General features: G+C 50.6%; 1 non-coding gene across 1 annotated transcript; it reads left to right on the top strand.

Moving 5' to 3' along the window:
• The first annotated feature begins 20,785 nt into the window (after positions 1–20,785).
• Positions 20,786–20,856, top strand: Trnag-gcc (transfer RNA glycine (anticodon GCC)). The gene has a single exon. It is a non-coding gene; the product is annotated as a tRNA-Gly (tRNA).
• The last annotated feature ends 3,690 nt before the right edge of the window (positions 20,857–24,546 follow it).

The following is a 24,546-nucleotide window of genomic DNA, read 5'->3' as shown; positions in this document are numbered from 1 at the left end:
CAGAACTCTCACGAACATGTTGTCCATGTACGCCTCGTCGGATCATAAGAACTGGGACAGCGTTCTACCTTTCGTAACTTATGCATTTAACACCGCCCAGCACAAAACTACCGGCTACAGCCCCTTCTTTCTTCTTTACTCTCGGCTGCCACGTTATACCCTTGATACGATCTTCCCATTTCTAAACCCCGATGATGTCTGCATATCGGAGACCATCTGTCGTGCAGAAGAAGCCCACCGCCTTGCTTATTTGCGCACTCTTGCTTCACAAGATCGCTCGAACGCACGTTACGACCGCCGACACCGACACGTCAAGTAGCTCCCGGTGACTTAGTGTGGATGTGGACGCCTACCAGAAAACGTGGGTTGTGCGAAAAACTACTGGCGCACTATGTTGGACCTTACGTTGTGTTAGACTGTATAAGCGAATTGACATACCGCATAGCACGTCTCCTTTCAAATGGTCGACGCTCTTCAAAGACTGAAGTGACTCATGTTGCCCGCTTAAATCCCTGCACTACTCGAGATGCTGTTTGACTTGCCCATTGAGCTTCGTCTACGTGGGGGGATGTGTTACAAGCGTGACAGCCTTGTATGATTTGGGTATGTGCCGCAAGCAGTAGTGGGACACGGGGTACGAGAGGGCAGAAGAAGAAGACGTTCGCCTAGTGATAGCAGAACCTCGGCTGGCGCCCAAGACCATCGGTTGCGTCCCAATAAACCCTCTCTTCACGGAGAGTTACCCGTAACAATATGTATTGTATACATATACGCATGCTTACACGCGTGTAGCATATTCCCCCGGCAGCAGAAGCGACGTCCCGGAGCGTCTAAATGTCATCACTGGGAGGGTGATACTGCTTCAGTCGTGTAACGTGCACGATATCACTGGACTGGGAGCAGATGGGGTGTCACGGGCGATGTCGTAGGTGAAGGGAGTCACGGCACGAAGCACTCGGTATGGGCATGTGTAGCAAGACAGCAGTTTTTCCGACAGGCCGACCTGCCGAGACGGAGATCATAGAAGCACCAAAGAACCAGGCAGGAAGTGCACGTCTCGGTGTCGCCGGTCGTACAAACGCCTCTGACTCCCTGGGGAATTCAGAAGGCGTTCACGGGAAATTTCCCTTGCGTGCAGCGCGGGCGATGGCATGAAGTGCATATTCACTGGTCGGTGTCGCGTGAACAAGGAGAGTTGTGTCGAGGGTGTTACGGTTGACGTACGACAGCCCGTTAAATGGATTAACGGAGGAGGTCTCCCCATCGTGCTTGGTTGTCGCAGGCGGGACGATCCTTTTGTGCGCAGGTGCGGGGAGGAGATTAAGCCCGCCTTCTACGAAACGTTCTCCCGGAGCATCTGGAACGCAGTATAGTCTGATCCCTTTGTGTACAGGTGCGGGGACTAGGACGCCCGAGTTGGTGATCCTTTTGTGTGCATGTGCGTGGGAGACGAATAGGCCCGCCTTCCACGAATAACGTCTTCAGGAGCCTTGGGTTGCCGCCAGCGGAGGCAAGCCCGGGAAACGTCGCCTAGGGGAGCTGTCCACCTTCCGCGAATGACGTTCTTCGGGAACTTCGTGTTGCCACCAGCGGGGACAAGCCAGGGAAACGTCACCTAGGCGAGAGGGAGATGCTGCCGCACCCCCCCCCCCCAACTGGACTTGCCTGTCACGTGACTGGAGCGAAACCCCGCCCCATTGTTAGAGGGCCCATTTAAGCGGCCCCGCCATGTATTTTTTCTCATATATCCATTCTCTTCTTACAATCCTTCAACATGAAATAAACCGTGCAAGTTTCGCACTTAAAATCGTCTTGCCCTGCCTGGTCGCCATGATCTACCGGACGCCTGCAGCCTGCCGGCAACGCTACGCTACCGTGAAGTACGCCGGTCGAGCCTGAAGGAAGCGGAACCACAACAACTGGTTGGCAGCGATGAGATGCGCTACCCTGGAGGCCCCAACTTTGGATAACATCTAAAAGGTCGTCCTCCTCTTGGTCCTGGTGACAACTTCGGAAGGAAGGTGTCAGGATTCATGACTGCATATGGTGAGTGCATGGCTTTTCTTCACTGAGATATCACTAGGCTTTACGTATTTTTGGGAAAGTACAGAGCAGTGATTTTTCTTTAACCGCTGACGGAAGTTTTGAGTACGTCAAGGTTGTTATAGAGTGAAGAGGTAGCAGCACTAAGGGCAGCCATGAACCTGAAGGCACTAAAGAAGCCGGAATTGTTAAACTTGGCCAGAGAGTTGGGCCTCCAAATTGCCGAAGCGAAGAGAAAACCGGAGATCATTGAGGCTATCGAAGCGATCGGGGCAGACGACGATGAACTGAAAGAATGTTTAGAAAGCATTGAGCATAAGGAGGAAGAGCGCAAGCGCATAGAAGAGGAGCGCGAGCGGGCAGCGCGTGAGGAAAAAGGAGAGCGCGAGCGGGCAGCGCGTGAGGAACAAGAAGAGCGCGAGCGGGCAGCGCGTGAGGCCAAAGAAGAGCGCGAACGTGTTGCACGCGACGCACTCGAAATGAAGCGCCTAGAAATTGAGTTGCTAAGGGCTCAAAATAATGAGAGACCTAGCATAGAGGCACGAGAAAGCGAGCGCAGAATGACAGACTTGATGGCATCCTACGCAGTAGGAGGGGACATAGGTCTTTTTCTAGTGCAGTTTGAGCGCGTGTGTGAGAAGGAAAAATTTGCCAGAAACACGTGGCCGCAACGCTTGCTTACGTTGCTGCCACGAGAGGTAGCTGATATCATAGCCCGCATGGGGAAAGAAGAAGCAGAGGACTTCGATAAAGTCAAGGCGAGTCTGCTTAAAAAGTATAGATTATCAGCAGACGCATTCAGGCGAAAATTCAGGGAGATCGAGAAGACCAAAAGTGAGTCATACTCAGATTTCGCATACACCTTAGAGGTAAACCTGAAAGAATGGCTCAGAGAAGCGGGTGCACTCGGCGACGCCGAAAAGACAATGCAGTGCGTTGCCTTAGAACAGTTCTTCCGCCGGCTGCCGGAAATCGTCAGATATTGGGTTCAGGATAGGCCAGGCGTAGACACTATCGCGAGAGCGGCCGATCTCGCTGAGGAGTACGTAACTCGCCGTGCCCTTGAAGGCAAAGAAGCTCCTAAGGAGATGAATAAATACAGACCCGACAAGCTAGAGCGTTGGTCAAAGTCAAGTCAGTATAAATCAAAGGAAAGGTCAGAGTCGGTGAAAAATAGTGACGAGAACAGCAAGGGAAAGGAGGAGTCACCAGAACAGAGAGCAGAAGGCTTTTGCCTTTAAAGGCAAAAGAAGAAAGCTTTCGAGGCAAAGAAACCAGTAGTTTGCTACAACTGCCAGCAAACGGGGCATATCTCTGTGGGGTGCAAAAATCCCAAACTAGTGTTGATGTCACTATGTAGAAACGAGGAAAATCTGAAGCTACTAGAACCGTACATTCGAGACCTCATGGTAAACGGGAAACCGTGTCGGGTGCTTCGCGACTCGGCAGCCACGATGGACGTGGTGCACCCGTCGTACGTGGAGGAAGGCCAGTTCACGGGAGAATGTGCTTGGATAAGGCAAGCCGTGGAGGCCTCCAGTGTTTGTCTCCCTGTAGCAAAGATTAGCATCGAAGGCCCTTTCGGAGTACTGGAGACTGAAGCCGCCGTCTCGGCACATCTCCCGCCGCAGTATCCATATTTGTTTTCTAACAAATCCGAGAATTTGCTGCGACGCAGGGGAATCGGGTTTAGTGAGGGAATAGTCCAAGCCCTAACTCGTTCCAAGGCAAGAGAGCTCGCGGCCAAGGCCGTGTACGAATGTCCAGTGGTGGAGGAAACAGGTTTGACGGAAGATTTGTCAACCGGCACCAAACAGGACAGCCCTATAGGGGACAGTGCGGAAAGTACACTAGGTAATGAAGAGGCCAGGAAATCGCCGGAGCCGGAGATGTCTCGAGAGGCAGAATGCAGAAGAACGTTATTTAATGTAAGCCCTGCCACATTAATTGCTGAACAGGAAAAAGATTCCACCCTGCGGAACCTAAGGCCAGACGCGAAAGAAGGTGTGGCCAAGCATAACGTAAAGTTCCTCAAGAGGGCAGGCGTCCTCTATAGAAAGTACGCCAGTCGAAAGGGAGTGCAATTCGACCAACTCGTGGTGCCGCTTCCCTATCGTGAGCAGCTCCTACATTTGGTCCACGGGGGCTTTTGGACGGGGCATATGGGCATTCGGAAAACAAAGGACCGCTTACTGCAGGAATTTTACTGGCCCGGCTGCTTTCGGGAAGTGGAAGCATTCGTGAGAAGCTGCGACACATGTCAACGCATAGGCAAGCCCGGAGATAAGGCTAAGGCGCCAATGAAACTTGTTCCCATTATCACGGAGCCGTTTCGCAGACTCATAATAGACACAGTGGGACCACTTCCTGCAACGCAGTCTGGCTATCGGCATATTCTCACTGTACTATGCCCTGCAACGAAATTCCCAGAGGCGGTACCCCTCAAAGAACTCAGCGCGGTGGAGATCGTCAACGCGCTTTTGTCGATTTTCGCGCGAGTGGGGTTTCCCGCAGAAATCCAGTCAGATCAGGGATCCGTGTTTACGAGCGCACTGACCTCGACGTTTCTGGAAACGTGCGGTATTAAAATTATTCATAGCTCAGTGTACCACCCTCAGTCAAATGCGGTAGAGAAAGTCCACTCAGTCATGAAACGGCTTTTGCGAGCCCTTTGTTATGAGCACAAAGCCGATTGGGAGGTTTGCTTGCCGGCGGCAATGTTCGCGCTTCGAACTGCACCGCACGAGTCAACAGGTTTTTCACCTTCGGAGCTCGTTTACGGTCGCTGCCTTCGATCCCCTCTTCGCATTGTTCGAGAAGCCTGGGAAGGCCGGGCCGACGATCCTTCGGTTGTGGCATACGTGCTAGAGCTGTTAGACCGACTGCACACAGCTCAAGAATTAGCAGGGCAGGAAATGCGTAAGGCCCAAAGCAATGCTAAGCATTACTATGACAGGACGGCTCCAACGCGACGCTTTGAAGTTGGAGAAAAGGTAATGATTCTGAAACCCTCCTTAAAAAACAAACTACAGGTTCAATGGGAAGGACCGGTTGACATAATTCAGAAATTATCTGATACAAACTACCTAATCACGGTACCGGGAAAACGAAGGACCCCACAAGTGTACCACAGCAATCTACTTAAACCCTACCGGCAGAGGGAGGCCATTGTGAACATGGCGCTTAACCTACCCGAGGAGATGCCTGTCGACTTTCCAGAGTTAACATCCATAACGGGGGCAAAAGACATGCACGAGACCATTGACAAACTAGTAGAGCAGGCGGAGTTGAATCCCGATCAAAGGGCCGAACTGAGGGAACTCGTGTGTGAATTTAAAGACATATTTTCGGACACACCAGGCAGGACCACTGCGATCGTTCACGACATCGAGTTAATCTCATCGGACCCAGTTCGTTCGAAAGCTTATCGCGTTTCACCTCGTCAACGACAAGTCATGGCCACCGAAATAAACAAGATGTTAGAGCTAGGTGTAATCGAGCCAGGCGAGAGTGATTATACCTCGCCTCTTATCTTGGTAGAGGTCCCAGGAAAGGAGCCACGACCATGTATCGACTACCACAGGCTCAACTTAATCACGAAGGACCAGACCTACCCAATACCACACATCGAGGAAAGACTTGAAAGAGTGAGCAGTGCTAATTTCATATCTACGCTCGATTTGGTCAGAGGCTACTGGCAGGTTCCGTTGACCGAGAGGGCAAGCAGGCTTGCAGCGTTTATTTCCCCGATGGGAACCTTTCGGCCGAAAGTCCTGAGCTTTGGTTTGAAGAATGCTCCATATTGTTTCTCCAGCCTTATGGACCAGGTGCTACAGGGAATGGAGGACCCCTTCCGTATCTCGATGACATAGCAATCTTTTCTTCATCATGGGCAGACCATATGCAACACTTGCGAACCGTGTTGTGTCGTCTACGAGAGGCCAACTTAACTGTCAAGGCTCCCAAATGTCAATTGGGACGCGCGGAGGTAGCTTATCTAGGTCATGTAATAGGGCAAGGCCATCGTCGGCCCTCAGAGGTTAAACTGGCTGCAATAGACAACTTCCCGCAACCACGCACCAAGCGGGACATCAGGTCATTCCTTGGTTTGGCAGGTTATTACCAGAGATATATCCCACGTTATTCCGAGATTGCAAGTTCTTTAACAGATGCTCTCAGAAAAACAGAGCCGCAAACGGTAAGGTGGGATGGCGCAAAAGAAAAGGCTTTTAGTATGTTGAAGAAAGCACTAACGAGTCAGCCAGTCTTGAACGCGCCCGACTACTCTAAGCCATTCATTCTTCAGTGTGATGCCAGCGACCGGGGTATGGGGGTAGTGCTTTGTCAAAAGAGAGATGACGAAAATGAACACCCCGTACTGTACGCCAGTAGAAAGCTTTCAGTTCGTGAGGAAGCATACAGTGCATCAGAAAAGGAATGCGCCTGCGTGGTATGGGCGGTGCAGAAGCTAGCTTGCTATATCGCTGGTTCAAGGTTCACCATAGAGACTGACCACTGTCCCCTCACATGGCTGCAGTCCATGTCTACAAAAAACGGCCGTCTTTTGCGCTGGAGCTTGGCTCTTCAACAGTACACCTTTGATATTCGTTATAAGAAGGGTAAACTTAACGGCAATGCCGACGGGTTGAGTCGTTGCCCCTAGAGTAGCGAAAACCTCATGCTCACTATGGTTTCAGCGTCATTCTGACGTTAGTATTTTGTTTCTCTTGTACGTTTTGTTTTATTATCACGTAATTATACTTGATTGTCAGTGGATTTCGTAATCACGACCCAAAGCTTTCAGGAAATGGCTGTTTTTAGTGTTCAAGGGGGAAGACGCGCGAAAGGAATGGGAAAGCAGTAGCAGTTTTCTTTTTTTTTGTAAAGCCTGGTGTGTCTTGGGGGAGAGTGGCCTTGTGCTCGTTTATTTGTGGTTGTGGGTCCGGCACTGTTTTGGAGTGATTGCGTGCCCAAAGAGGAGACGAAAAGTTGCGAGACCTGTGTGCAAGCCCTGTTTCACCGGTCCGGACCAGGGAGAGAAGGCCTACAAGAGCACCCCGAGAACTGATGAACGACTCCAGGGAATCTGCAGGCTACGAACCAAGGGTTCGTCACCACAGAGGGAAGTTCTGCTGCTGAAACGCCGATCCCTCGCCCAGTGGCTGCTGGCCCCTACGCGTCGGGATCTTCTTCCCCCGCCGGAGATGCTGTTACGGTTGACGTACGACAGCCCGTTAAATGGATTAACGGAGGAGGTCTCCCCATCGTGCTTGGTTGTCGCAAGCGGGACGATCCTTTTGTGCGCAGGTGCGGGGAGGAGATTAAGTCCGCCTTCTACGAAACGTTCTCCCGGAGCATCTGGAACGCAGTATAGTCTGATCCCTTTGTGTACAGGTGCGGGGACTAGGACGCCCGAGTTGGTGATCCTTTTGTGTGCATGTGCGTGGGAGACGAATAGGCCCGCCTTCCACGAATAACGTCTTCAGGAGCCTTGGGTTGCCGCCAGCGGAGGCAAGCCCGGGAAACGTCGCCTAGGGGAGCTGTCCACCTTCCGCGAATGACGTTCTTCGGGAACTTCGTGCTGCCACCAGCGGGGACAAGACAGGGAAACGTCACCTAGGCGAGAGGGAGATGCTGCCGCACCCCCCCCCCCCAACTGGACTTGCCTGTCACGTGACTGGAGCGAAACCCCGCCCCATTGTTAGAGGGCCCATTTAAGCGGCCCCGCCATGTATTTTTTCTCATATATCCATTCTCTTCTTACAATCCTTCAACATGAAATAAACAGTGCAAGTTTCGCACTTAAAATCGTCTTGCCCTGCCTGGTCGCCATGATCTACCGGACGCCTGCAGCCTGCCGGCAACGCTACGCTACCGTGAAGTACGCCGGTCGAGCCTGAAGGAAGCGGAACCACAACAAGGGGCAGTGCTGGTGCTCGGCTGAACAGAAGGTAAAATGGGGAATAACCGGCTGCGTCGTGGCGCGAGGAATTGACAAACGGTAGAGCGATATCGCAGTCAGTGTGGTCTAAAGAGACATACTTCGCGAGCATGTCGGCGAGAGTGCGATTGAGACGCTCCGTGAGGCAATTTGTGTGCGGATGGTATGACGGGGATAGCTTGTGCCTCGTGGCACAGGACTGCAGGATGTCTGCGATAACGTTTGATAGGAATGTCCCGCCACGGTGAGAAGTTGTCGCGGAGCACCATGTAATAAAATCACCTCGCGTAGAAGAAAATCGGCGACATCTGTGGCACAGCTTGTAGGAAGTGCTCGGGTGATGGCGTAGCGCGTGGCGTAATCCGGGGCCACAGTGATCCACCTGTTCCCAGAGGTAGAAAGAGGAAAAGGGCCAAGTAAGTCCAAACCAACCCGAGAGAATGGCTCCGCGTGAATGTCAAGTGGTTGAAGGTACCCAGCAGGGAGTGTCGATGGTGGCTTGCGTCGCTGGCATTTCTTACAGGCAGCTACGTATCTTCGAAGGGAACGAGCAAGCCCTGGCCAAAAGAAGCGTCGGCGGATCCGGTCGTAGGTACGTGACACACCGAAGTTACCCGCAGTGGAGAGGTCGTGAAGTTCATGGAGAACAGCCGAGCGAAGGTGTTTAGGGATCAGAAGGAGTAACGCTGGGCCATCGGGGTGAACGTTGTGGCCGTAGAGTAAGCCATCTTGAAGAATGAATAAGCAAAGGCAACTGTCGGAAAGAGACGATTCCAGGCGGTCAATGATGATACGCAAGGCCGGGTCATTGCGCTGCTCGTCGGCGACATGGAGCAGTGGAAAAACAGAGAGAACGCGGGCGTCGGTGTCAATATCAGACGTTGAGGTCGGCTCTTCGACTGGGTAGCGAGAGAGGCAGTCTGCGTCCTGGCGTTGGCGTCCCGACTTGAAAGCCACTGTGTAGGGATATTCTTGTAGTCAGAGGGCCCAACGACCGAGCCGGCCAGTAGGATCCTTGAGCGACATAAACCGGACGGCATACCCTTGAATTGGTAGAGCCCATCTGGAGTGCCGAAAGCGATCGTTTCTTGGTCTTGCTCATCGAAGGAAATCTGCCAATAACCAGATCGAAGATCGGTGGACCAAAAGTATTTGGCACCGCGAACACAATCAAGAGCGTCGTCTATTCGTGGTAAAGGGGAAACGTCCTTTTTAGTGATTCGGTTTAGGTGGTGGTAATCAACGTAGAAACGTTGCTCGTCATAAAGAAACTTGCAGGTGACGTTTCTACGTTGATTACCGCCACCTGCGAACTTTCTTTTTGACGAGCACGGCCCGCGACGCCCACGGACTCGACGAGGGCTCAACAATGCCTTTGGCGAGCATCTTGTTTACTTCCTGCAGGATAACTTGCCGCTCTGCCGTGGACACGCGTTGCGGTCGGCGGTGAGTGGGAACAGCATCACTAGTGTTTACCCGATGTTTAACAAGAGACGTCTGACCAAGTAGTCGATTGTCAGTGTCAAATATGTCGCGGTAGGAAAGCAAAAGGCGATATAGGGCAGCTGCTTGGTCAGGTTTGAGGTACAGAGCGACCATGGGACGTAATGGGCCGTCGAGGTTCAAGGCTTCCTGCGGGTAATCAGGGGGATCTGGAGACGCGTCGTCCGCAAAAGCAGTGACGTGGTCGTCTGCCACCGACCGGAGCGTGGCCACCGCTATGCCTTCAGGTAATACTTGCTTCGTCAAAACAAAACTTATAACGGGGAGACACATCCTATTAGCGGCAAGGGTTACGACGGAGTGTGGCACAGAGATGTCGCGCGCCAGGAAAACATTACAAATAGATGCGACGACATAGTCCCCATCAGGCACGGTTGCCGTTGAGGCCAATTCGACGAAGATTAGGGCTTTTGGAGGTAAGCGAATAAACGCTGTAGTGCAGAGGGTGTTCGGTTGTTCCGGGCGACCGTCTGAAAGAAAAGGAAGCTCGAGGCACAGCACACCAGTGGAACAGTCGATGAGGGCAGAATGCGTCGTCAGAAAGTCGAGCCCGAAGATTAGGTCATGAGGAGGTCTGGTCAGCACGGTGAACAGGACTGGAACTTGGCGGCCAACAATTCCTATGCGAGCAGTGCGCATACCCCTGACGGCAACAGTGGCGCCATTGGCGACGCGTACGGCTCGAGTGATGGCAGGCGTAAAAACTTTTGGAGGGCGACGACATAGGTTAGCGCTCATTATGGACACTTGGGCTCTAGTATCAATCAATGCCGTCAACGGAACACCATCTACGTCTACTTCAATTAGGTTCCCCTTCGTGAGGAGCATCAACGGAGGATCAGGACAGGACGAACGTGATGCAGCAATACGCCGTATAATGCGCATTACCGGATGCGAAATCTTATTTAAGAAGCACGACAGTGCGGCCACATCAAAAGTGTAGGAAGATACACCGACTCATTCCTAGCTCACTCACGCTCGTATAACTGTTCGCATCGCATTCAAATAGGAGATAAACACCTGTTTTTCAAACCTGATCATGGCATAATCTGTTAAGCTACTCATTCACCTATGACAGATAAGCGTTTGTTTGCTAAAAGCACTGCCCACAAAACAAGCCAACTAGCCTTTCTCCTTACTGCAGGGGACACACAGTGGCGGACTTTGAGGGAGCGTGCATTTTCATATATACCACGCCACACTATGTTTCATATGGGCACTATCCTATAAAGTCAATAGACTTAGCACAAACGCATTCTTTTTTTTTGCGGCTATTTAGTCACTCGGTTACCCTAAGAAAGCACTCGACTGCACTAAGCAGGCATCGTCACCGTAGCCGGTAGCGCCATATCTTCCCCGCTCCGGAAACTAACCGCTGTACACGGTCTATAGTTTGCCACTGAAGAATCAATGACGTAGGCATTTGCCATGTAATTCGACGTGAACCTAAGTATCATGCTTTTGCATCAACAAATATGATACAATTATTACATGGAAGGCATCGAATAGCTCAACGTATTTACCACCGAATGGGTAGAATGACATTTATCTGCTCTCAGTGGCCGCAGCAAACCACTAGCGCTTGCGACCAAAGCATACTGAAAGAACAAAGGTGCGCAAATATTACGTATTTGATGAAACATTACGTTCACAAATTCTAGTTGTAATACACGAAGTAGTCAACCCGCAGAAAGCGTCGACGTAACAGCCGCACTGCGAAACGTGCAGAGTGAGAGTTCCGTTACCACAACACTTGAGTAGTTTCCGCTGCGTTGCCTCCTATGCATGAAAGGGAGTAAAACTACATAAGAAGCGAACATTGTTTCTCTGGTCTGGCGTCGACGATGACGTGGAATCCTGCAGAGGCTGGCGGTCAAAACCATGAATTGGGAGGTCCTCCAAGTACCCCCGCAAATTGACAGTCATACGGCGAGGACATTTCCAAACAGTGTTAAAACATGAAACAGCTGGTAATGCCCGGAATCTTGGGGTGCACTTTTTAACAAAACCAGGACACCGCAGAATTTTTCAGCAAGGTATGTGAAATGTCAGCTTTTGTCACTGCTATCAGCAGTGCTTAGAAAATAACCATTCTCGTTTTGCTGGCACAGCGACGCAGTATATTGTTTTCAAGTACGTCGTTCCTCGAAATCAGCATAATATGGAGATTTCCTTAGTACGTCTCGTTCGTAGATCACACAGCCATGGAAATTCAATTACTCTTCGAAAGCGTACGTTTTACTACTTATCATTGGCTTAAACACTGATCATCCTGCAAAAAAAAGGAAAGAAAAGATTTGCATTCCATCGACGTGCAGCTACTTCATTTTTGTTCCAATTACAGGGTAGTTCATAAGCGATATATAAAATTTTTAAAATTGAAATTTAATAATGGGGTTTCACATGCTAAAACCACCATTTGATTATGAGGCACACCGTAGTGGGGGTCTCCGGATTAATTCGGACAGCCTGCGGTTCTTAACATGCACCTAAACCTAAGTACAAAATGAGCTTTGTCTACAACTGCCAGCTATACCCGACGCTGTGCCTTACTGGCTACGGCGTTGCACTGGTGAGCACGAGGTGGCCTGTCCGATACCCGGCCGCAGCAGCCACATTCCGATGTGGGCGGAGAGAGAGTAAAACATTTATTATTGAAAATTAACAGCCATTTTGTGGTCGGACCTCCTAGTCCGGAAGACCATTGGCTTTTGCCGCCGTCCGGGCTCGGTTGACCAGGGCTTGTTGCTGTTCTGGGTCCGAGCTGGACAGGGTCGCGCGGAATGCAAAACCGCTCGTATATCATGCCTTAGGTGCACGTCAAGGAAACCAAAGTGGTCGAAATTAGTGCGAAGCCCTTCATTGCAGCATCCTTAGACGAACCCACTGTGCAGGCATCCACGTGGCGCACGCCCGCGCCAAGCTCAGTGAGAATGCGCCGTGCCGACTGTCGGCGCTGTCTGTTAGCGTCCTCGATCACCCGCACCGGTGCGCACCGGGGCGCCTTGGTGCGCACTTTCATCCTCGATCAACCACACAGGTGTGCACCGACCATTCTCGATCACCGGAAGCGCACCCTGTTGGGGCGATTTTCCGTTGCCCGGCTCGCACCTATAGTCGGGTACAACTTTAGAAGACAGGAGGAGGCCCCGCCCAGTTGACCGAAGCGCAGCAGCCAATTCCTCCGCGACTAAAGAAATAGTCCCACTCAAAAAATTGTGACTGCTTCTAAAACACGTATTTGTCGGTATAAATAAGATTTCTGTATCTTGACGAGTGGTTTGGTAAAACTATCATGATGGAAATGCTACCGCACATGCCGGATCGCGAGAGAAAAATAACTCCGTGCCTTCTACAACGCTGTGCGTCGTCTGCTACGGAGCAAGATCGACGGCACCGGGCGTAGCAGTCGCTGGCTTAATAGCATAAGATTCATATATACTTTTTGTGTGTTTGCACAACCTTATTTTTTTAATGTGTTGGGCTTATTTTAATTATATTTTTTTCCTTTTTTCGCGGTTGCGAACCTGCGATCTCGTGAGTTCGCGAACGATCGCGCGCGGCATTCCGTGCCAGTTTTCCGCCATGGAGCCCAGCGAGGTGACATCGGAACGCGATCCTTTGTTGCCGAACGAGCCTTGTGTCGCCTCGATGACCACACCACCAAAGAGCCTCGGCAAGAACAAGAGCGGCCACATCCTGAACAGCGATTCACGCAACATGATCTTCCACTGCTACACGTTTTGGCGTAACAGGCAGCCTGAACGCAGCGTGGAGGACACGAGCAAGTTTGTCGCCGACATGCTTCGTGTAAGCGAAAGGACTGTGTTCAGGGTGAGGCAGGAAGTTAAAGCTTCGCATTTTTCGGGTGGCAAACTGGCGACGCCCTCGCGAAAGCGCCCACGCAATGCGGAGAAGAGGAAACGCAGCGCGAAGTTTGACAGCTTCACGTTGTGCGCGCTGTGATCATGTGTGCACGATTTCTTTCGCCGCAACGAGATACCGACGGTCGAGAAGGTAACTACCGAGTTCTTGGAGCGTATGGAACTACCATCACTAAGGCGGTGTACTGTGCGTCGCCTGCTTGCCGAGATCGGCTTCAAGCACGAAAAGAGAAGCCGCAACTCGCTGCTGATCGACCGGGATGACATCACCGATTGGCGGAATCGCTACCTCCGTGACGTGGAGCGCTACCGGGCGGAAGGCCGAAAGATCTTCTACCTGGACGAGACATGGGTGACAGCGGGACACACTCGGTCGATCGTGTGGACAGACACCGTGGTGCAGAAGCGCGGACGCCTGTTCGCTCGAGCAAATGGGCTGACGACGGGTCTAAAACAACCTTCTGGGAAAGGTCAGCGCCTGATCGTCACGCACATCGGCAGCGAGGATGGTTTCGTCGACGGCTGCTTGGATATATTCCGAGGCCAAAAGACTGGCGACTACCACGAGGAAATGGACGGCAATCGCTTTGAGGGCTGGTTCAATGACATTCTGCAGAAGTTGCCAGCTGGTAGCGTCATTGTTTTAGACAATGCATCTTACCATAGCCGGCGAGAAGAGAAATTGCCGACGACAGCCTGGAAGAAGGAAAAGATACAGGAGTGGCTCACAAGCAAGAACATCACCTACGGTGAAAGGATGATAAAGAAGCAGCTGCTTGAGCTGGTGGCATCTGTAAAGTCACGCTTTCTGAGCTACATCGTAGACAACACAGCTGTAAAGGCCGGTTGCATTGTACTCAGGCTCCCGCCGTACCACTGCGCCCATTGAGCTTGTGTGGGCCAACGTCAAAAAATGTCACAGTTTCGCCCTAAGGGCGAAGCAATGAATGCGATAGCAACACGGCAATGTCATACGAAGTAAGGTGAGCGGCTTTCGTATCAATATGACTTGTAGTAAACATGAGCTGATTAAGTAAGCAGGTGTGCTGCGGCGTAAGTAGACCGACATGAAGAGAGACTCGTTGACCACGAGAAGGCGCGTGTGAAACGGTGGTGTTGATGAGAAGCGCTTCCCTTGGGCAGCGCGTGTGAAGGGACACACCTGTAGCACTGCACTGCCGACCCGGGCAGCATTGCATGTGTAGCGTGCGTTGGAAAATATGGCCCGACTATTACTAACTGACTGAACAAGCGTGGTGTGAGCGCGCACAAACAAACATGAATAGATCACACTGAATGACTGCAGACAACTACTGTCAAAACGCTGGCAGCAAGCGCATACGCCGCAGCAGCGGGCGAAGGTACGTGCGGTCTATCGCATCAACGGAAACTGAGCGACGAAGGCACGGCGCATAAAGGTCAAAGCCGTGTGGAGATAAGCGACGGTGCGAGCGAGCGACGAGCGCAGTTGTTGGCAGAGTAAAGTGCGCCCCCCCCCCCCGCTCCCTCCGGCGCTGGCTTTCCGCTTCCTTGCTTGCGCGTGGGAGATTGAGTGCGTTGGCTCTCCGTTATAGCACGCGTCCCCGCACGCTTCCGCTCGGGCATACGGCGCGCGGCGAAGATTTTATCTATAGGGAACCTCACGGCGACGACGACGGCAACGGCGACGCCGACGGCAGAAATCCGGTTGAAGTGTCCATATAATTGCTATCGCAATAAAATGGCATCGCTGCGGACAACAGAGACTTCAAGCTGTCCACGCTCAACGTCATCTTGAGGGAGAAAATCAAGCAGGTAACGGCGGAAGACTGGAGGAAGAGCATTCAGCATGTGATGGACTTGGAGGCAAAGTTCAGCTTGACACGTCTGGGAGTGAGCACATTCAACCCATCATCATCCAGCTGGGTGAAGATGACACTGAAGAAAGCGACTCCGACTGCGAGCTGTCTGGCATTGAGCCACTCAACGAAGCATAAACGCTTCTTATTAACAAAAGAACAGCCCTTATTAGGGCTACCAAAATTTTGCCAGTGGGTTCGCAACAGCCAACCATCCATTCCATGACCTCTCAAATAAATAAGCAGTTACATTTATGGCATATTTCTTATAATAGAAGCTCAATTCTGATAAGCAAAGTCCTGCACACATTGTGCTCGATTTAAGAAGTGGCATAGAAACACATTTAAATGCTGGCATATATAAATTGAAACACTATTAATTGTTAAGCCTGATTATCGTTGGCGGGCTCAAAATGCTCATTCGGGCAGCCATTCATGTGGTTGCATTATTTATTTTGTTATCTGGCTCACACAAGTAAAGCGATTAAGAGAACAAATATAAGACAGCTTAGTGAGGCCCAAAATGCTCATTCAGGCAGCCACCGTCGAGTTTGACGTGCCCCATAGTGAAATAGCAGAAGTCACAGCACGCTTGATGGTTCTGCTAGAAGTCTGCACTGGATATCATAGTCATGTCATAGCGAGTGGTGGTGAAATAAAAGCAGACAACACCAAACTGACAGCCACTGTCAGCAGCTTGAATGCCAAAGCACATTCATGTGGTTGCATTGTTTATTTTGTTATCTGGCTCACACAAGTAATGCGATTAAGAGAACAAATATAAAACATCATTAGCTTAGAGAGGCCCAAACTGCTCATTCAGGAAGCCACCGTCGAGTTTGACGCGCCCCATAGTAAAATAGCAGTAATCAGAGCACGCTTGATGGTTCTGTTAGCAGTCTGCACTGTAAATCACAGTCATGTCATAGCGAGTGGTGGTGAAATAGCAGCAGACAACACCAAACTGACAGCCACTGTCAGCAGCTTGAATGCCAAAGCACATTCATGTGGTTGCATTGTTTATTTTGTTATCTGGCTCACACAATTAATGCGATTAAGAGAACAAATATAAAACATCATTAGTTTAGTGAGGCCCAAAATGCTCATTCAGGCAGCCACCGTCGAGTTTGACGCACCCCATAGTGAAATAGCAGGAGTCAGAGCACGCTTTATGGTTATGTTAGCAGTCTGCACTGGAAATCGTGGTCATGTCATAGCGAGTGGTGGTGAAATAGCAGCAGACAACACGAAACTGACAGCCACTGTCAGCAGCTTGAATGCCAAAGCACATTCATGTGGTTGCATTGTTTATTTTGTTATCTGGCTCACACAATTAATGCGATTAAGAGAACAAATATAAAACATCATTAGTTTAGTGAGGCCCAAAATGCTCATTCAGGCAGCCACCGTCGAGTTTGACGCGCACAAGTAATGCGATTAAGATAACAAATATAAAACATCATTAGTTTAGTGAGGCCCAAAATGCTCATTCAGGCAGCCACCGTCGAGTTTGACGCGCCCCATAGTGAAATAGCAGGAGTCAGAGCACGCTTTATGGTTATGTTAGCAGTCTGCACTGGAAATCGTGGTCATGTCATAGCGAGTGGTGGTGAAATAGCAGCAGACAACACGAAACTGACAGCCACTGTCAGCAGCTTGAATGCCAAAGCACATTCATGTGGTTGCATTGTTTATTTTGTTATCTGGCTCACGCAAGTAATGCGATTAAGAGAACAAATATAAAACATCATTAGCTTAGAGAGGCCCAAACTGCTCATTCAGGCAGCCACCGTCGAGTTTGATGCGCCCCATAGTGAAATAGCAGAAGTCAGAGCACGCTTTATGGTTATGTTAGGAGTCTGCACTGGAAATCGCAGTCATGTCATAGCGAGTGGTGGTGAAATAGCAGCAGACAACAGGAAAATGACAGCCACTGTCAGCAGCTTTAATGCCAAAGCACATTCATGTGGTTGCATTCTTTATTTTGTTATCTGGCTCATACAAGTAATGCGATCAAGAGAACAAATATAAAACATCATTAGCTTAGAGAGGCCCAAAATGCGCATTCAGGCAGCCACCGTCGAGTTTGACGTGCCTCATAGTGAAATTGCAGTAGTCAGAGCACGCGTGATGGTTCTGTTAGTAGTCTGCACTGTAAATCACAGTCATGTCATAGCGAGTGGTGGTGAAATAGCAGCAGACAACACCAAACTGACAGCCACTGTCAGCAGCTTGAATGCCAAAGCACATTCATTTGGTTGCATTGTTTATTTTGTTATCTGGCTCACACAAGTTATGCGATTAAGAGAAGAAATATAAAACATCATTAGCTTAGTGAGCCCCAAACTGCTCATTCAGGCAGCCACCGTCGAGTTTGACGCGCCCCATAGTGAAATTAGTCGGAGCACGCTTTATGGCTCCGTTAGCAGTGTGCACTGAAAATTGAAGTGTTGTCATAGCCAATTTTCAATTTATTAATCTGACTCGAGCAAGTAATGCGAATGCAAGCACAATTATTAACGAGATTAACTTTGCTAGCATTTTTTGTCATATTTACGTACCGGAAAAATGCTCAGTAAAGTTGAACGTGTTTTAGTGAGTCACTTTGTTCATTACAAGCCGTAGGCAAAGTGACGGACAGATTCAGACAGTGATATTGGGGAAGTAATAAATGGTGAACGTTGCAAAAGCTCTCACAGCACTGTTTTGCTGGACTCCATTCACTAGAAAACTGCATTTGTAATGATGAAAGCGTCATGACAGGAAATGATACCCCACTGCACAATGTTATATACTTGTACCACTACATGTGACGGGCAGCAAAACCATCTGTTTATAAAGACTGAATGCAACAACATAGCAAGGTGCTGTTTCACAATATGGCACCTTTTCATGTGCAATTTTGGTAAGCTACCGTATGCACTGGTGCATAAACACATTAACAGGGGAAAGAGACGAAGTAACTGCGCAAGCCACGTGATGCTTTTAACATTTTGTATCTGTCAATGTTTCTGTTGTCACAGCTGATAGAACTTTCTTTGGTGCAAGTTGATCAATCACGTTGCAGCAACAGCACAAGAAGCAAGGTCAGAATAGTAGGAGAAAACAAAGCAAGGTGGCAGACTGAGGAGGCAAGGTAGACAAGAGAGAATAGCTTTAATGACATCAAAGAGACCAGCCCGGCTATTCACAGGACTTGGTGCTTTGAATGAGACGAGTTAATGGAATTGTCGAAAGTCGTGGCTGCAGCATGCTTACAAGAACAAATGCAAAAATAAAAGAATAGAAATAGAAACAAATACTTACAAGCACGAAAGAACTCACATATTCACACATGAACACAAACGCGAGCGCGAAAACTAAGATATAAAATACAAAAAGGGGCAAAATAACAAATATACACAAACACACAAGAAAACACGCACACACATTTAACGCAGACGCGAGTAGAACTATTAGGAGTCAATTCACAAGCAGCTGTGCCTACTTTGTCGTGCTTTTTTTAATGTACACATTGGCTCTGTTGCCTTCACTGTCATAGGAATTTTTTAGTAGCGACATATCACGACAAAGCGCAAAGCTGTGTTGTGGGAAAGCAAGTCGAGCGCTGACAGCACAGCTTATGCGCGATTGTGTCACAGCAGGCTTTCTACAGCTGGCGCGTGCAGTGAGCGAAGAGTTCTAAGCCATACAGCGACGCGAATTCATGCCAAGCTCCCTTGCAACGGCACCAGTGTATCAGTCATAATTTTAAATTAGCATTCAGGCTGACATTAAGGAAACAAACACTGCTTCCAAACGCCTGACCGTTAACAATTCATTGACATTCGCTCAAGCAGCGCGTTTTAGTCACTGATTGTTAGCATTGGTGGAAAGCAATCAATCGACGGTGCTACACAACACTCGAACGACGCCGCTAGACGCTCGGCTATCTTATCACACTGCTGCCAACGATCGGTCGTTTGCACGCTGAGCTGGCAGCAACGAATCTTTGCGTTGGAGGTTGCTTTCACAAATCTGTTCTGTTGAGCAACTCGCAGGTTGGTTTCATCCGCGCACGCTTTTCTCATTTATCCTGATAACGGTTTTGCTCCATCACTTCACCACGTCCGACGAGAAACGCAGGGGCACAGTACACAAACACACCCGCCGCTCACAGTAGGTACCAGACTTTGGCGAACTCTCCTCGTCGTAACTTCACTTAGGAGAAAAACAAAACACCACGGAACAAACACGTACGATGTTTGTTTGCAGCGGTATGTCGCCGCGGGATCCTGTTTCCACACGAAGCACAGCGCAGCGCCACCGATGTTCGCTGCAATCTTTCTTCGCCGGCTCACGGCTCAGAACAAACGCACGCGGCACAAATTGTGCATCGTGAGCTCACAATAATATTTCTGGCATGACAGACCACCACAAACAATTCGAATTCACTCTGACGAAGGGAGACGCACAGAGCTGACGCGACTCGGCCCAGTTCGAAGCGAGGGCGGCCATGTTAGTCATGTTCTCCGTCGGCGGGGACACCGGCCGTCCGGCTCATGACGTCACCTGAAGTGCGCGCCTATTGGTGCCGGCTCGTGTCCATCCGCCTTTGAGGGGCAAATGCCGCTGTCTTCTAAAGTTGTATCCGACTATAGTCAGATGTCGGCAATGAGAAAGGAAGCACTGCTAGTTGCCGCAATCGATGAGCTTTTTTTAAGTTCGTCTGACAGCGAAGAGGACATGCTGATCGACCTTGTCCAAAACAATGTGGTGAAGAGCGGCCGAAAGTGGACAGGTTCGTTGAACGGGTCGTCAGGCGCCTCGGCGACACCGGAGTAAGGAGATTATTTGGCTCCCCATCTGTGTGCTACTAGAACTTACTGGAGGCGGGCCGCGGAAGCGCACCGCGCTGTGTTGCTGACAATACGTTCGACTGCCCACGCGTGCGTTGCTGAAAACGAATACTTACTCGCAATAAAATCGTTCATTTCATCCACCGTCATTGCCACATTATGTCTCTTGCCATTAATTATAAAAGCCCTTGGTCTATGCTTGTAACCAGGTATGCCGGAGCACGCAGTTTGACAAGGTTCGAGTGCTTGCCGCGGATGCTCTGCACCTGCAAACAATAAAACGTGCGCGCGCGCGTTTTGCGCACGTTTTGCGCGCCAGGGGCAAAGTGGCGCTGCATGCAAACATCTGCACGGGGTGCAGTTTTGTCCTGGATGTTGACCCCCGCAGTGCGCCACCACCGCGGTGCACAGCGCACCATTCTGGTTTCGGGGAAACCCCGGGGCAAGGTGATCGAGGATGCTATGTGTTTTGCCAATCAGGAGCACTGCAGATGCGCCGGTGACGTCATGCTGAGACGTTCGCTGTGCTGTGTGACGTATGTGTACGCTGTTTGTGCTCCAATTGTCCATTTTAATATGAAGCGGAAATTGACGTCGCAGAAGTTCTAGTTTCGATACGAATGCACCCGGTCGACGAGCAGCTCTGCTTGAGTGAGCTAGCACGCTGACCTAAATAACAGCTAGATGTTGCGCAATATTCCGGTATTTGTAACACGTGTTGTACTCGCCTCCACGTCGGCGTCGGTGGTTCAGTGGTAGAATACTCGCCTGCCACGCGGGTGGCCCGGGTTCGATTCCCAGCCGACGCAGTTTCTTTTTTTTCGTTATTTATAGTATATACTTATGGCTTAAAGTAAGCTGTCAGCTTTCTTTCCCGCTGTTATGGGGTGCTTTGGAGAGGCTCTGTGTTCGATTGTGCCTCAGTCGTTGCTCGACCTCGCCGACAGAGGGAGCACTCCGAGACACCCTAGTGTAAATCGAGCGACTGCGCACCTGGTGTCAGTTGCAAGGTTTTTTCATTTGTATTGTACACACCTGGAGACTTCTATGTTGTCTTAAAAAGTGTGAAACACGTATTTTTACTTAAATGTAGTGGCTACGTCTAAGGCATTTAGACACACAGTGCGATCTCCATGCTCAGCCAATCAAAACGAACAGCTTAAACAAATGCGTCACCTGACTCCTGCCCCACATCCGCTTCCGAAAATTGGCACTTGTGGAACGCTGCTATGTGCGCGAAAACTGACTTCTGGAACAAATTAAAATATTAGATACTATGGGGATGTCGGCCGCTTGGCAGCACCACTGTGCCGTAATCATCATCATCGGAGCTGGGCTCACGCGCCCGGGCCACGCGCAACAGGCCTGAGGTCGGAGCCGCGATCAGGAAGCTGGACGGCAGTTGGTCTGGGCTCTCGACAGTAAAGGTTGTCCTTTGCTTGTCTCCCGCAGTCCGTGTCATCTCTGAGAGCCTCAGCTGGCCACTGGCTCTGAAGCCATGGCCCTGAGCCCACATTTTGCGCCCAACGTGATGCGAGCTGGTGGTTCTCGGAGATAGGCATCGGGGCTTCTGGTTTGTTAGCTGGTGTTTTTGGCATTTTGACGGTAGCGGTTGTGGTGTCTTTTGTGGTTGGGTTACCGCGTCTTGTGCGGCGTTATTTGTGTGCACATATCTATTGCGTCTTGTTTGCGTGGTTTGTTTTGTCTGTTTTTCCTTGGAGACTCACTCTTCGTACGCAAGGTAGTCTCGGAAGAAGAACAGCAAACCGGAGTCTCGACTGTGGCTGGAGCTGGCGCCGGTGAAGCCGATGAGCGACAAGACGCGATGGCCCCGTCACCGTTGGGCCAGATCGGCGCGCTGTACCAGACTTTAACGGCTCGGCTGGAGGACATGACCATTTTCACGCGCACGGGTCACGAGCGGGCGCAGCCCGCGGCACTGACAAAGTTGACGTTGGACGTTCCAACGTTTAGCTACCACGACGCCGGGAAATCGGTAACTGATTCTCTTGATGAATCGGCCACTTACAGCACGTTTTCAGGTGTCTCGGAGCTTCACTTGCTCGAACGAGTCCTGCCCGTTGCACTTCGAGGTACCGCGGCACAGTGGCTGCGCCTGCAGCCACCGTTCCTGTCCTGGGACCAATTCGTCGCAGCGTTCCGAGCGGAGTTTCTGGCGGTAGAGTACGACTACCGCATCCGACGCGAGCTGGACGCCCGAACGCAACACCCAGATGATGATCTGCGTGCATATGCTCGGGCCATGCGGGTACTCTTTCGACGCGCTGATCCCAGCGCCACCGAGTCCTCTAAGGTCTCACATGTTTTGTGATGGTGCCACCCTCGCTTTAGACCATATCTCTATGGCCGTTCATTTTCCTCCCTAAAGGAACTTGCGGACTTCGCCCAGCAAATAACGGTGACGCTCTTTTGCGAGCAACACTACGCTACGCCACCACCTATCGATGTTGCCCTCGAGCCAGCCTGTGCTTGGAGGGAGACAAATACTGGTACTGTCCGCGGCTACGAACTTCCGTGGCGGGCCCGAATAGAGAACTCGGTTCTCTTGGCTCCAGTAGCGGAAACTCTCCGTGGTGGCGGGGCCCCTGCATGAGCAGAGATGCCCACGATGACTTCACCCCGCCACCACCCCGGTCCACTCCCTCAGACCGGCAACGAAATCCTCTGAACACCGGAGATTCCTCTCGTGCCGCTTATATAGGCCGCAGACACCAAGAGGGTAGAGGAAAATGCATGCCATGTTGGCTCCTGCTACGGTTGTGGTCAGCATGGACACTACTGACATGAGTGTCCATGTACAATGACGCCCTCGCCTAGCCGTGATTTCACCCAGGGAAACGGCTACGGCCCGCGGTGGTAACGAGCTCCACAACACCGCCCACGGCCGAAATTACCGAGGGTGAGCAAACTGACCTTCTTTCCGTCTGCCGGATAGAACCTACTAGCTCTGCTATAGCTCTTGTCCTGTACCGTATATCAAGGTACATGTTTTAGGCACGGAAATATCCGCACTTCTCAATACTGGTGGCAGCATCTCTCTCATTGGAGATCAGGTTTCATTTGTGCCAGAGGCGTAAAGTGCAGCTCGCACAATGTAATACGCGCTTGCGAGCTGCGAACGGAGCATTATTAACAGCATGATCTGCGGTGCGTCTCAAGCTCTCTCTCATGAGGAAGATATGCCAACAGCGTTTTATTTATTGCCCGTGGTTGGCAGTACCCATGCTATTGGGCAGGGACATTAGTGCTCGGGAAAACATAGTGTTGGATTTGGCAAACGGCGGCTCCCGAGTTACTTGCACAGGTGAGTTGTGTCAGTTTTCTCCAGCATCTCTTTCTGTGCATAGCGCCCGTGACTCAGCCATGCTATTCTGTCGCTTTGCTTTGCCGCCTAAAATACTGGAAACAGTAGAGAAATGCACTTTTGAGCAAGCACAGAAACTACAGCTGGTGCGCACGCACCACTATAGTCTTCACGAGTCTTCACTACTTCACGAGTCGCACATATGCGAAAGCGTGTTCTTCCATCGGCATCAAACACAAAAAGACAACGCCATACCATCCACAGGCTAACATAACCGAACGCGTCAACGGAAACCTGAGGTCCATGCTTATTGCACATAACACCGATCATACGGCATGGGATACTAATTTCTCCGAAATGTCATTCGCGACGCGTACCACGGTCAACAGATACACTGGTTTTACACCTGAATGTTTGAACTTTGGTAGGCAAATCCCATTTCCACTGATCAATACCTTGGTACCTCTGCCTTCGGCTTCTTCCGATACCCACCATTTCGTGAATGCACGACGTAAGCGACTTAGAACTGCTATCACTGCTGCTCATGAGTAGCTGCATAATGCTCGACTCGAGCAAGCCCGTCAATAAACTCGCACCGCCGTGACGTTCAGTATTAACCAGGTGACATAGTCGTACTCATTCTTTGAGCAACTCTGCTAAAAGCTTTTCGGCGTCCTTAGCACCTTGATTGGATGGTCCATACGCTATTTATCTATCTATCTTACCGCTTAAAAGATACCACAACCGGCACCTTTGTTGGACGATCAGTACATGTCTCGGAGCTCAAACGCTATGTTTCGCCCCCCTCTTAGGCCTCACGGTACTCTCGTGACCTACCTTGCTGGCTTATTCAACATTGAAGTTACAAGATATCAAGCCCGACATATGAACTTTCATAATAGCATTTCCATGATAGCTATTTCATGCAATGCGCTGCACATATTACAGATGTCCCGGTCTCCACAGTCGCTCCGCCATTATCCCCGGTTCCACGACTGGTGCGTGCCCTATTACCCTCATCCTGCTCGCCGGTCACCACCCGCTGGCCACCGCTTCATCGCCACCCGGACGGTCATGGATTCCATGAACACCTCCATTGGTTGGGTTTCGCGGCTGCCTTGGGAGCTGCAGCCACGGCCACTCATGGGGGACTCGCCGGAGCTGGTTCCGTTCC

Source organism: Dermacentor silvarum, chromosome 4, assembly GCF_013339745.2.
Source record: "Dermacentor silvarum isolate Dsil-2018 chromosome 4, BIME_Dsil_1.4, whole genome shotgun sequence".
NCBI classification, from domain to species: Eukaryota; Metazoa; Arthropoda; class Arachnida; order Ixodida; family Ixodidae; genus Dermacentor; species Dermacentor silvarum.
Note: the sequence above shows the minus strand (reverse complement) of the source record. Positions and strands in the feature narration are given on the sequence as shown.